Source organism: Oryzias latipes, chromosome 13 (genome assembly GCF_002234675.1).
Source record: "Oryzias latipes chromosome 13, ASM223467v1".
Taxonomy (NCBI): Eukaryota; Metazoa; Chordata; class Actinopteri; order Beloniformes; family Adrianichthyidae; genus Oryzias; species Oryzias latipes.
The window spans coordinates 31,363,814-31,376,646 of NC_019871.2; the positions used below are offsets into that span (position 1 = coordinate 31,363,814).

Genomic DNA, 12,833 nt, shown 5'->3' on the forward strand with positions numbered 1-12,833 from the left:
TCTAGAGGAGATCTGGATGGAGGAATGGGCCAAAACATCACTGCTCTAGAGCAGTGTTTTTCAACCTTTTTTGAGCCACGGCACACTTTAACCTTGACAAAAATCCCGCGGCACACCAGCATCCAAAAAAAAAAAAAAAAACAGAAATTCATGGTCTGTATTGATCGACAGCCCCCCCCCCCCCCCCGCCCGCAATCTCACGTGCATTTTTGTGATAATTGTGGCCGGAAAAGCAGGAAGTTGCGGCTGTTTTTTCTAAGAGATGAAATGAAAGTTAAATTAGAAAATTTAGAAACTGTTTGTTTGTTGTGGTTTCAAGGCGTTTCGCAAGGACAACTCATTGTGCGCTGGGACACTGGCTCTTTAAGCCAATGCATCATGGGAGATGTAGTGTGAAAACTGCCGAAAACTTGCAGAAAGACTCGCGTCTCTGAGCTTCATTGTATTGTCCACTTGTTTCACGGTCTGACACCGGACTCTGTGGAAAGCTACACCGCTAAAGAAGAGCTTTAGCTTGTATTTTTGTTAGAACTGAGCGGCCAAAACATCACTGCTCTAGAGGAGATCTGTATGGAGGAATGGGCTAAAACATCCCTTTTCTAGAGGAGATCTGTATGGAGGAATGGACCAAAATACCAGCAACAGTTTGTTACACTTACAAGATTTACAGAAAAACAGTAAATAACAAAGTATTGAGTTGAACTTTTGTTGTTTTTTTTGTTTTTGTTTTCGTTTTAACTTGTCCTGTCCAACAGACAGCTGAGAGCTGAAGGCCTCTTGTGTTGGACATATTTTACTTTAACAAGAGGGGTTATTAATCTTCAGACAAACCAAAGGTATGTCTGAATAAACCCCTTTTGTAATCGAGGTCAAACTTTATTCATTATTATTGTTTTTGAAAATCTTTTGTGTTGGACCGGACGGTAAAGGAAAGAAAAGTAGAAGAGAGAGGGATGTTGGGGGGGGGGGGGGGGGGGATAGGAGGGTGATCATAGGAGGGGGGAGGGGGGTAAAACCATGAACCATCATAAAGCAACAACTAGCTGAATGTTTATCATTACAGTGAGGTTCAGCTGTAATACAAATCTCAAAGGGCGGGGCCTGTCCACACACATTCAAATGTTATCAACACACCTGTTAGCTGCAAAAATGTCCACATGTCAACATGTACACAAAACAGATAGTGTTCACACACGCATACTCATGCTTTTAAACCAACTAGTGTAAACTATTTCATTCAATTAATTTCTATGATGGAAGTTAAAGGCCTCTATCATCTTTTTTAAATGGGAGAACTTGCTCAACTGGTGCCTGTTTTGCTGAAGGGCCACAATAACATAGAGAAAATTATTTTTAAGAAACTGGCCATTCATAATGAGTTGCTGCATTCTACCAGCTCTAGGAAGACTTGCTTCAATAAAAAAGCAATTACGTGGACTAGATACCCAAACCAAATAAAAAGAGAGGCGGGCTTTACCCCAAAGCAACAGCTGAGAACGGCAACATTTTCTGTTGAGGCTCTCAGGTAAAAAACGTCAGCATTGCTCCTAAATTAAACGTGCCTTTTGGAAAACCCCCTTGGTCTGAGCTGGAATCTGGATCAGAACTGGACGGATGGATAGACCTGATACTGCTGCTGTTTTTGTTGCACCGCTAATGTTAGGGTGGGGGTGTGGGGGGGTGTAAGCTAGCAGGATAAAACAGGGATCATGGGAAGGCTTTCTCTGCACCAACAGTCCCGCCCACAACTCAGAGGTGAATTTCTAATGAACTCCTGCTGCTCTGCAGAAACTATGTCCTGGAAAACGACACAGACTATTTGATGTTGATGAAAAAAAAACACATATTTATCCCCAATGCCCCCTCTCTGTTGCTGAGAGCTCTCTGTTTGCACACTCTCCTGCTAGCTTACAGCCCCTCACCCCCCAACATTACTGATGCCAGCTCGAACGAGGAAAACAAAGACGTTCATGGATCTAGCCGTCTACAAGTGGACGCTTCAGAATGGGGCGGAGCAGGGAGCTGGTGGCCCCGCCCAGTGCAATTTCTACGTCACAAATAAGCTTTTCTCCAAACTGATTTTCTCGTCTGCTTCTGATTTCCAACAGTTTGAATTTTAAAATACTCTGAAATGCAATTTTGAGCTTAATTTTCTTAATGCATGTCTTCTGTGTTACAAGAACACAAGTGGGACACAACACAGAGATGGTTTTTGAAGCTTGACAAAACTATGAAATAAAGGGAAAAACAAAAGCAGATGACCCAAAAATCAGCTACACTGAGGATCATTAAATGAAATCTGAACAGCTATGGATGAATAAAAAGCAAACCCTTGTGTGACTGTGACACAACAAAACAAGAACCAAGAAAACAGAAGTGAAAACAACCAACGGCGCCGTCCTCGGCGGCTCAAGGAAGCCTCTGGACTGCTGGACTGAGATCAGGACCCTGTTGACCTTTGCAGTGACGGTGGAATCGAGGCTTTTCATAGTTGGAACTAATTAAAAACGGTCACAGGACTGTGTTGGTATGCAGTGAAAAGAACACACACAGGATCGTGAAGATCTCACTGAGAGAAGAAAGTGACTCATTTGAAGGAATCCTCTCTCCTCTGGAGGACAGCAGCTTCAGCAAATGTCTGAATGGGCGCGGCGTGATGCTGGGACTTCCAGCTTTTCTGCAGATTCCTTCTGTCTTTGTTCTGACTACGTCGCTTCGGAGAGACTGACCAGGACAACAGCAGCCATTCTTCCCATGAAGCCACTTTCCATCTGTGTGCTGGCCTCTCACTCTGGCGCTCTTCGCCATGCCAGCACAGACAGGCTGGCATTGTTCCTGCAGAGCAGGCCTGACACGGGGGAGGCTGCTCCCTGTATCGCTGCTCCCATTAAACCCCCAAGTCTGACAGAATCAGAGACTTTCAGGATAACAAACTCAACTCCATGTTCAAGCAGCACCCACACCGCATTCTTCTGTTTTGTTGTGCAAAGTGTAAGGGTACAGTGAACCATTGACTGTATCAGAGACCTGGACTGAGTGAGTGTTGACTGTTGGTTTACTGTCGGCTCCAACCAAGTCCAGTCAATTTGGTCGCCATTTTTTCATGCTGGAGCCAGAAAATGTCAGTAATTATTGATAGTTAGAAAAAATTGGTCTGAGTTGATGGGAGTCATCGTTTCTATGGCAACCACTCTCACCAACCAGGAGTGAGCTTGTTGGAAGTCCAAACCGCTACCACCTTAAGGTGGCTACATGAAATGTCAATCAAACATTTTGAATGTTTGAAATGAGAACATATACATTTATTGAGGCATCTGATTGGCCGGTTTATAACTTGATCAACTTACAACAAAATAAAAATAAAATGAAGGATCATCAAGAACATGTTAGAAAAGTATCAGATCCAGAACGGTTCTCCTGACCAACAGAATGTAACAGCTGTTTGTTTCTCTATAGACGTCCGTGGGACTTTGGCTTCTTGGAGCCACTTCCTGTTTGGAACGCCAGGGGGGAGGGGTCACTCAGTCCAGTTCCCTCATACAGTCACTGCAGTGGACGGTGGGATGTCACTCAGCGATCCATAAAAGGCATCCTTGTTGTAGGTAAACAGATTGACTTTTTTTGTTTTGCTGGTTCATCTCAGAGTTGCACCTTTGGAGTGTCCAGCTGGTTCAGGACGCCGCTGACCCACACAACATTAGTGGCAGGTTACCCACTAACAAATCCTATCTTCCACATCATGAATCCATCTATGAAGCATCAAAAGCTTCAGCGATGACCTCTACCTTTCAGGGCATGTTCTGGAGGAGCAGGCAGGTTCCATCATGCGTCATGGCGTGAGCAGAGACGCAGTCTGTTGCTGCAGGTAAGACGCAGATGAGGCAATTCCTTGGAAAACTGCTGGAATGCTGGAAACCACAACTTCAATGAATGGAGAAGGAGTGCTGCTGACTTCCCTGCAAGCACACCTGGATGGGCTGAGAAGAACAGACGGATGCAAACAAACGCCTGTCTGTCGAAGAACACCAGCAGGTTTTAGGCTAACGTCACACTCAAACACGACACAAAAGCCAGAGCTACACATGCAGCGGGATGGAACCATTCAGCTGACTCCTCCCAGCTCACAGCCAACGCTTTACAGTGCCATGGAAACCAAACACACCTGTCTGCTTATCCTTGTGCTGCCCAAAGCTTTGGCTGTCAACGGCATTAGTCAGCTGGAGGTTGTGAACCGAAAAGTAGGCAGAAAAAAGCTAAACTGTGAGCTGTTGTCCATGAAAGGCAAAGAGTAGGGAAGAGATTGGAACAGGAACGAGTTGTGTGTTCCTCCTGAAGGCCTCAGACGTGGATTTGCTGCACGTCAACTGAAGTTAATGCAGAAGCTTCAACTGTTGGTACATTTGGTATGAAAGCGGTTCCTGCAGGTAAATTGACACACATCAGAAAAGCTTTGGGAGGAGCTGGACGAAACATAAGAAGTCTCTTTAGTCAGTAAAAGACTGAGAGCAGCTTTTACCTGGAGCCCTGACTGAGGAGGAAGATGAAGTTGCTTTTGCATTTTTCCTAACAATTATCGTTACGTTGCAGGTGATGGCGCTCATTCTGATTACTGCATCCCCATCAATCAGTTTATTGCATCTTCGTTATTTTAATTCAATGTTATTTACCTCATCAGTACCTTTATTGATTAGCAAAAAGACAAAAAAACTCCCTAGAAAGTAGAGGCAGACGGTACTTTGCTTCCCCTCTGGAGGGCGCTAGTGAGCCGACAGGTGCTTGTTGCTCAATGGCACAAAGTCTAGCTTAGGTTAGCTAATCTTATTTTGACAGGATTTAAAGACAGAACCAAGAGAACTTTCTTCTTAAGACTGCGGTCACATTTCCCAGAATTCCACGGGACAGAGACCTAAATGCACGTTTTTCAGCTAAATCGGCAGGTGGCAACATTTGTAATCAGGAGGTGGCAGTGGCATTTTTACACGTCATGTGGAGGTTTTAAGAAAAGTTAAAATTTTACACCAACTGGACGACAAGTGGCCCCCCGGGCACATTTGGAGGTGGCAGTCCAGTGATAGGCAGGGGGCAGGAAGGCAGCAGCACAATAGTTGACAGATGGGAGGGTCCCCCAAATCTGATGATCGGCCGCTTTCAGACTGCCACCCTCCAGCCACCCCCCTGCCTCCGTCCAATTGTTAGAAATTCCTCGATGAAGTTTGTTGACATGGGCCGGGGGCCCGGCGATGATCCGACGTTGATCTGATTCCCGTCCCGTCACTGTGGGTCCTTACATAAATGGGGAGACGGCACTGATGGTACATTGATGCTCTTCATCCGATGAAGACTCCCGCTGTGGTTGGACTGCTTGGATCTTTGTTTTCTTGGGCGCCGGGGTTTGGCCCTTGCTGGGTTTTTGGGAGGTTTGTTGTCTGAAAATGTGTGAATTGACAAGATTATTGTGTGTGCTCAAACTCTGAGTTGCAAATGACCGATAGTGCAGAAAGGCCGCTGGTGGCAATTGATGTGAACGGTTGCCGTCCAGAGACATTTCTACACCGTCCCACCAGAGCTGCTGCCGGCAGGCGGTCCAGCTGCCTCCACCCAGCTGTTGCCTGGTTTTGTGATGGCGTCATCCCTGCCTGACTGACAGCAGCCAGACTACCACCGTCTATATTTATAACGGTGCCAACGATTTTCAAAACATCAGCTGACGGCCGCTAATCTTGAAGATTTTGCTGATGCCTCCCCATCGCGGGGTGGCAGCTGTACTTGTGACCGTAGCATAAGCAACTGAGGAACTTTTACAGAAAATACACACCACCAAAGACCGGGTCTGTCTCCCTGTTGGTTCTTGTCCCAACAGCCGTCTTGTCTTTCAGAACACATTGAAGTGATGACAAGCAAAGGGTGACTTTAGGCCTCCAGGGGCGCTCCTGAGCTGTGAAGCCACACGACATGATCATTTGTGTCGTCAAGCAGAGGATTGGGAAGAATGCAGAGGGTCGGCCATGCTTTCCAGAGTTTGCTTCGTCCACCTCAACAATAGACAAAAGTGACTCAAAAATGACAGAACTCAAAGAGAAAAAGTTGTCGAGTCGACCCACCTGCCAATCAAAAAACATGCCCCTATTAATGTGGAAGTCTGAGTTTCCAAAAATCACAACTATGAACGTCAAAAGTTAGATTCGTTTTGGTTGAAATCCATCTTTTAGCAGAGAAGTTGAGGAACTGAAACAAATGGTGTAAGATTGGAAAAGCCCCCAAAAGCCCCCATGCTGCTGTTTTTGAGTTACAAAGCCTCAGTCCTGACTTTTCTCTGCTTCACATCTTTGACTCTGAAGCTCTTTAGATTTGAAGAGATCTCAGATGCAGCCTTCATGTCTTCAGCTTTGAGTTCATGCTTCTGCTCGATATGAAAGACAAAAGTGGGGTTGAAGCTTAGGGTCCTTTTCACACCAACATATGGAAAAGGCTTTTACAGACACGTCAGTCTTGTGATGGGGCGTTTACTCTGATGTAGTTCTCTTCTCAGGCTGCAGCTCCACAGTCAGTCCTGACCAGAACCTGGAGGTTCAGTACATGACAGCTTCATCTAAAAGACCAAAGTGACATCGTAGACTTCAGTCCTGAAAGGAAACTGTCAGAGGAAGACTGAGTCCTCACATGAGACCTTCCTGTCCAGAACCTCTGCTTGGCCATGTGAACTCTGCTGTTGTCTGTTTATTTCAGTGTTTCCTTCACAAACCGTTCCTTCCTTTAAAAACGCAGCTCAGCCTTTACTAGGCAGCATAGCTGTGGTTCCAGTAATGTCTGCTCCTGTAAAAACCAGCTTCTCCATTGAACCACCAGCCAACCCCATCAAAGAGTGCAGAGGAGGAGGAGTCTGAGCTGGAGCGCTGGCGAACGTTCCTGAGGATGATGGGAACCAAACTTGACTCCATCCTTTCATTCTTGCACCGTTGCTTGTGTCTTATGGCTGCTCTGTCACAGTGAATCCTCCACCTCCATCCAACCCTATCTTCGTCATCTTCATCACTCACATGAGGCACCTCTGCATCCATGAAGTCTCTGTCCTGGAAGCCCCAACCTCAACCTCTGTTTACCCACAGGATCACTGCCTTTCCTCTCAACGCCTCAAACCATCTCAGTCTGCATTCATCTCCAAAACATTGAACATGATGGATTCCTTCCTGATCCATCCTCATCACTCCCAAAGAGAGCCTCAGCATCTTCATCTCTGCTGCCTCCTGTCTGTAAACCAACAACATGGCCGCTCTCACCACAGATTTTTATATGTCACTCTTTAGTCACACATCACACCTGAAACCTTCCTCCACACACAAGTCTTCAGCTCTTTTCTACATTGTCTGTTGCTCTGGACTGTACCTTAGATTCCTCTCTAACCTGAGTGAAGGTGGTTGAGCACCAAAGGAAATGTGGAAGGATAAAATAATGAATCCGCTTTTCAGGATTCTAGTCCCTAAGCTAGATTGTCAGATATTCCAAGAAGCATAGTTGAAGTCAAAGAATAAAGAGAAATGAGTTGTAGTGTTTATTGAATGGGTCAAAGTCAGACTGATCTTTGAAAGGTTCTCACTGAGGAATCACTTTCTAAAGAAGCTTTTCCCAAGTATCTTCAGGATTATTCACAAAAGGCTTCACATGTCAAAAACTGGTAGATTTAAAAAGCTTTAAACTTGACAAAATGTATTTTCTCTGGTACACAGGAGGTTAAAGTTCCAAATGCAGAAAGTGGCACGTTCAGAAGCAACATTGGGGGAGCGGGAACGGGACAAAAGTGGTCGTAAATCAGAGTGATGGTGTTTATATGAGACGGGAATAACAGAGTTCTGTCAAGGATGATAATCTGCTGCTGTGACAGGAACAGACATTTCTCTGAAAACACGACAACCGAGTCAAGAAGCTGCTGAAATCCAAGACGAAGCCCAACACTTTGAGCAGGGATGGATGAAAGGCTGCAGAAGAAGAAAAGCATCCACAGTGAGCTCTGCTGCTGTGCCCCCCTCCACCCCCCAACCAATGTGAGGGTGGATCATGGAAACCGTGAGGCCTCCTGTTCCTCTGTGAGGACGTCTATGGAAACTCTTATGAGAGCAGCCCTCTCTGAATGCAGCCTGTGTTCATGTTTCCTCTGCAGGACTGACCTCCACATTCACAGACCAGCGGCGAGGCTTTCTGGGAGCAAACTGGAACAGGAAGCTACAGACGTTCTGAGGAACTGTACCACATCTGTGCAGGTGAGAGCAGGAGCGTCCACAGTGACTTTAGCTCCTTCATGAGCTTCAGCCTGCAGCCGTCACTGCGAACAACAAGTAGCAAGGATCGGGTCATCTGGACCCCACGAACGGTGGAATCTGAGCAGTTATGTCCCACAGCGAAAGACTTCTCAATAGTGCTGACACAGCAGCTTTCTCACAAAGTCTGGGTTTTCCCTTCATGAAGGTTTTGTGCAGTTTTGCAATCTAACCCATTACATCCTTTAGTGGCTCCTTATCCCTTGTGCTATCCTATGGGGTCCAGATGACCCCCCCCCCCTTCCATTGACGTGTTCTCCCCACCATGACAAAGGTGGATAAAGGTGGAAAGATTTCATGTAATCCATGGACACCAGTGAAGATCACAAATCATTGAAGAAAAAAGGTTCAGAGCTCTGTCTAGTGGGTCTAGATGACCCAACTCCCAATGTTAAAGTGCCTAGGATAGCACAAGGGTTACTCAATTCAGTCTAAACAGAGCAGACTTCCTTTCCTACATTAGGTCAGAACAACAGTCCAGGTGTGAATGCACTCGTGCAAATATCTGGTCTGACCCAAACAAGAGGGTCAAGACAGATCTGAAGAGGTGCCTCTGGTCCACTTCTCACTGGTTCTGATCCTGCCCAGCAGAAGCCGAGCTTTGACCCTCCTATAACCCTTGGGGTCAATTTGACCCCATTCAATATGTCAACTAAAATAACAGTTGACTATTTGGTGCTAAGGTGACATGGGGGAGGGGGAGAACCTTCCAACACCATGGGGATGAAGCTGTGTGTCTGTGTGACGTGCTGTACTCACACCTGCAGGTCCAAAGCCTGGATAACAAAAGAGGAGCAGTGAGTGAGACTTTACAGTGACCAACCGCAGATATGTTACAAAAAAGGGATAAAAATAAGTAAATAAACATGTTTATAGGAGGAAAGGGGGGGGGTCACCAACACCAGTCTATATGCTTCATTATGTAAGAGTCATGACTGTGCACCTAAATTAGAAAAGATTTGGATGAAACATTTTCAAGATCCACTAACTCTAAAAGTTTAATCTGGTGGTGGCGCTACAGCAAAGGTCATCTCATCACCAAAAGGGTTCATACTCTTGTGGTCTTTAATGTTTTCAGTAAATTTTAGGAGATTTGTATGAAAACTTTTCTAGATACATTAATTCTAATTTAAAGGTTTGGCCTGATGGTGGCGCTAGAGAACAGGTCAACTCACTGATAGGTTCTATTATCAAGGGGTTATTGATGTATTCAACAAATAAACAAAAAACATTTCATGGTTAACAATTTTATGTATATTTATGCAAGTCATTTTCTGTAGGCAAATATCCCTGGGGTCAGATTGACCCCAAGGGTAAATGTGTCAGTAACATCTGAGGATATTACGAGATTGAAGGATTGAACATTTATCAAGGTCATGCCAAAAGCCATGGACAAAATGGAGTTACAGTAGATGCAAAGGGTTAAAACTGTCAAACCTGCTTAACCTTTCAACACCAGAGCTTTAGCTCCAATGTTTGTATCGTCTCAACAACCACAACTTTTCAACCGTTTACGCCATAAATGTAATTCCATGGATGCAGACACAGAGAAATGCAGCCTTGCACCGATGTGCAACACTTTGCATGAAAGGGAGGGAAATCAAAGCTGCTTATCTCTGTCAGAATCAGCTTATTTACCATTATTTACCATTTATTCACGCTGATCACCTAAATGGTTGCAGAGTTATGGAAGGTGAAAGAGCGTGTGTCATTTAGTTGTTGCTGGCAACATCTTTAGGGTTAAAGTTAGGAGGTTTATGAGAGAAAATGCTGCAGGAAAAAGGGATGAATTTGGACTTAACAAGACATGAACCCCACCAGCTCAGATGTGGTCATCACACTCCGCCCTAAATAAAGACAGATCATGGATGTGAACACAAACAGCAACATGAGCTGCAGAGGCTTAGCTAAACCTCCACGTCTGGTTCTATGGGACCACTGCTGCTCTTCCCGACATCCTGGTCCTTACGCCTGACCGTCACGGTAAAGATCAACGTCTCACGGCTTATTCATGTCAAATCCTTCATGTTTAAACGCTTCTGAATTCCTCATGCGGTGAAACTGCAAACCTGACACTAAAAACAGCTGGAGGAACTTGAATGATGCTAACAAACCACACATTTTCACCAGTTGACACCAGAGAACCTGAACAGCTGATTCCCCTTCTATCTGCTCACCAGAAACATTTCCAGAAACTTCTCCAGAAACCTGCAGTAGTTCTGGGTATTTCTTGGTTCAAATTGTTGTGAGGAGCAGACAAGATAAAGGAGATTGTATTTGTGACGTATAAACTACAATGGGCGGGGCCACAGTCTCCCCGCTCTGCTCCATTCCGATCATCCACTGTCAGACCAATGGATCCATTACCGTCTTTGTTTCCTGGTCTGAGTGGAATCTGGATCAGAACCGGACGGATGGATAGACCTGATGTTGCTGCCATTTCTGTTGCACCGCTAATGTGAGGTTAGGGTTGTTAGGGCTGTAAGCTAGCAGGAGAGAGTGTAAACAGATGGGTGATGGAAAGTGGGGGCAGGCTTACTCTGCAGTCCCGCCCACAACTCAGAGGTGAATGTCTACTGAACTCCTGCTGCTCTGCTGAAACTGTGTCCTAGAAAACCACATCATGATCATTAACAGATCCCTGGGAATGCTGATGATTTGATGAGGGTCTACAGAGGGTTCCTGGAAGATAAAGACACCTCAAGAAACACTAACTTCAAATAAAGCTGCCTCCGTGCACGCTCTTCCATGTGCACGCTCCTCCTTGCATCCTCCCACATGCACCCTTCTCTGAGTGGACCTTCCTCTGCTCATAACGCAGAGACAGACTCTGACAGGCACCAGCAGACACAGACGGACGAGCTCTGGATCCCTCCAGTTCAAGCTGACTCAGCAGAAGCAGACAGGAAGCTCGTCATGAGCGGCGGTTTGTTTTGGTTGGAGAAAGTCCGTCAGATGAAGGAGAAGTGGAAGCCAGCGTGACTCTTCCAGGAGAACTGATTGTGCAAAGGATTCCCGTTGAAGGGTTGGTCAATGCTGCAAGCACATCCTGGCTCAGAAATACGTCAAACCTCTCTCTGACACTCAGGAACATGCAGATTCTCCAGAGTGGTGACAACATTCCTGCATAAAAACGGCCCCTGAAAGACAGAGATCAGGACCACAGAGGATTCCGGTGCCCCCCCCCAGGCCGTACCTGTCTGTGTCTGAGCAGTGGAGGTGTGTGGTGAGGACGTCAGTAACTCCACATCCAGAGGAGGCTGCTTTCCTTCTGATTGTTCTGGATCCTGACAGCCGCAGCACATCGGTGGAGCTGCAGCCTCCACCCACCCTCAGAATCACATGCTCTGTCCCTCCCCAACAACACTCCCATCCACTCAGCTTCACGGTGGAGACACAAGGCTCTCATTCTTCTGCTGGAGAAATGCAGACTTGTTCAGAGAGGTCCACCTGAGAGCGGGCTTCGGGTCAACAAGGCGCTGAGCCACAGCTGGAGTCGCACCGGACCTTTTCCTGGAGAAAAGTGTTTTCTGCTGTCACAGAGGAACTTCTGTCTCAGGTTTCCCCCAGAGCAGAGTAGAAAGAGGGCTTTGACTGTGAGAGACTGTGAAGCTGGGCACACAGCTCCAGAGGGTCAGCTCCTCACCGACACTCCAAGAACCTCCTGAAGCTCCTCCAAGCTTTGAACCCACGTATCTTTTTTTCAGAATCAAAGACAGTTCATGTCCTCCCAGTGATGCAGTCCTGCTGTTTCTGTGAACCACAGAGAAGAGTTCACCTGAACAAACGGAGCAGCGGGAATCCTGACCAACCGGGGAGGGGGCAGAACAGGGGTGGGCAATTCCAGGCCTCGAGGGCGGCTGTGTCTATATGGTTTCCAGGTATCCTCACAGCATAAAACAGGAAAGAATAGTGCAATAAGGCAAATATTCCATTCATACTGAGCCCCCTAACCTGGAGACCACCTGCACCCTGGAGACACCAAAACCTCCACGGTCTCTCTCCATGACTTTCACCAAGATGGTGGTCATGCATTTGGAAAAGAGAGGTTTCTCGTGGTGTTTGTTGTTGTTTCTGTTACGTTGAATGAGGCCGGACCCAGAAGCAGAACAGAAACAGAAGGTGGATGAAATGATAGTCTTTATTGAGTCCCAGGAGTGGTGGAGGGTTCCGGTTTGGAAGATGCGTGGCTTGGATGGATGGCGGAATGGACGGGCTGCAGGTCTGGTGGAGGTAGTGACGAATTCATGTGGACACCTCTGAGGTTTCTTCTTTTTTTTTTAGGAGTTTGTCCTTACAGAGAAGGAGGGTCTAGGGGCAGGGATGTCCAGTTTAGTTTAGTTTAAATCAGCTATTGAATTCTATGACTTCATGTTCTTTATGATTCATGTTTATTACACAGTTACCGGCATGAATGTTGTTATTTTGGGCCATAGCAATCAAAGTGAATTGAATTGAAAAGTGGAGCCTTGCTTGGTGTCCAGATAGATGGCAATCTGTGACCAATGGTGGAGGTGAAGC

At 46.2% G+C, this 12,833-nt stretch overlaps 1 protein-coding gene across 1 annotated transcript in view; it reads right to left on the reverse strand.

Annotated features, from left to right (window-relative positions):
• Positions 1-11,588, reverse strand: part of phldb1 (pleckstrin homology like domain family B member 1) — an 88,456-nt gene extending 76,868 nt beyond the window's left edge. The window contains exon 1 of the mRNA XM_023961247.1: positions 11,509-11,588. The gene's annotated coding sequence lies outside the window, so the exon portion shown is untranslated. The remainder of the gene's footprint in view (positions 1-11,508) is intronic.
• Between the last annotated feature and the right edge of the window lie 1,245 nt (positions 11,589-12,833).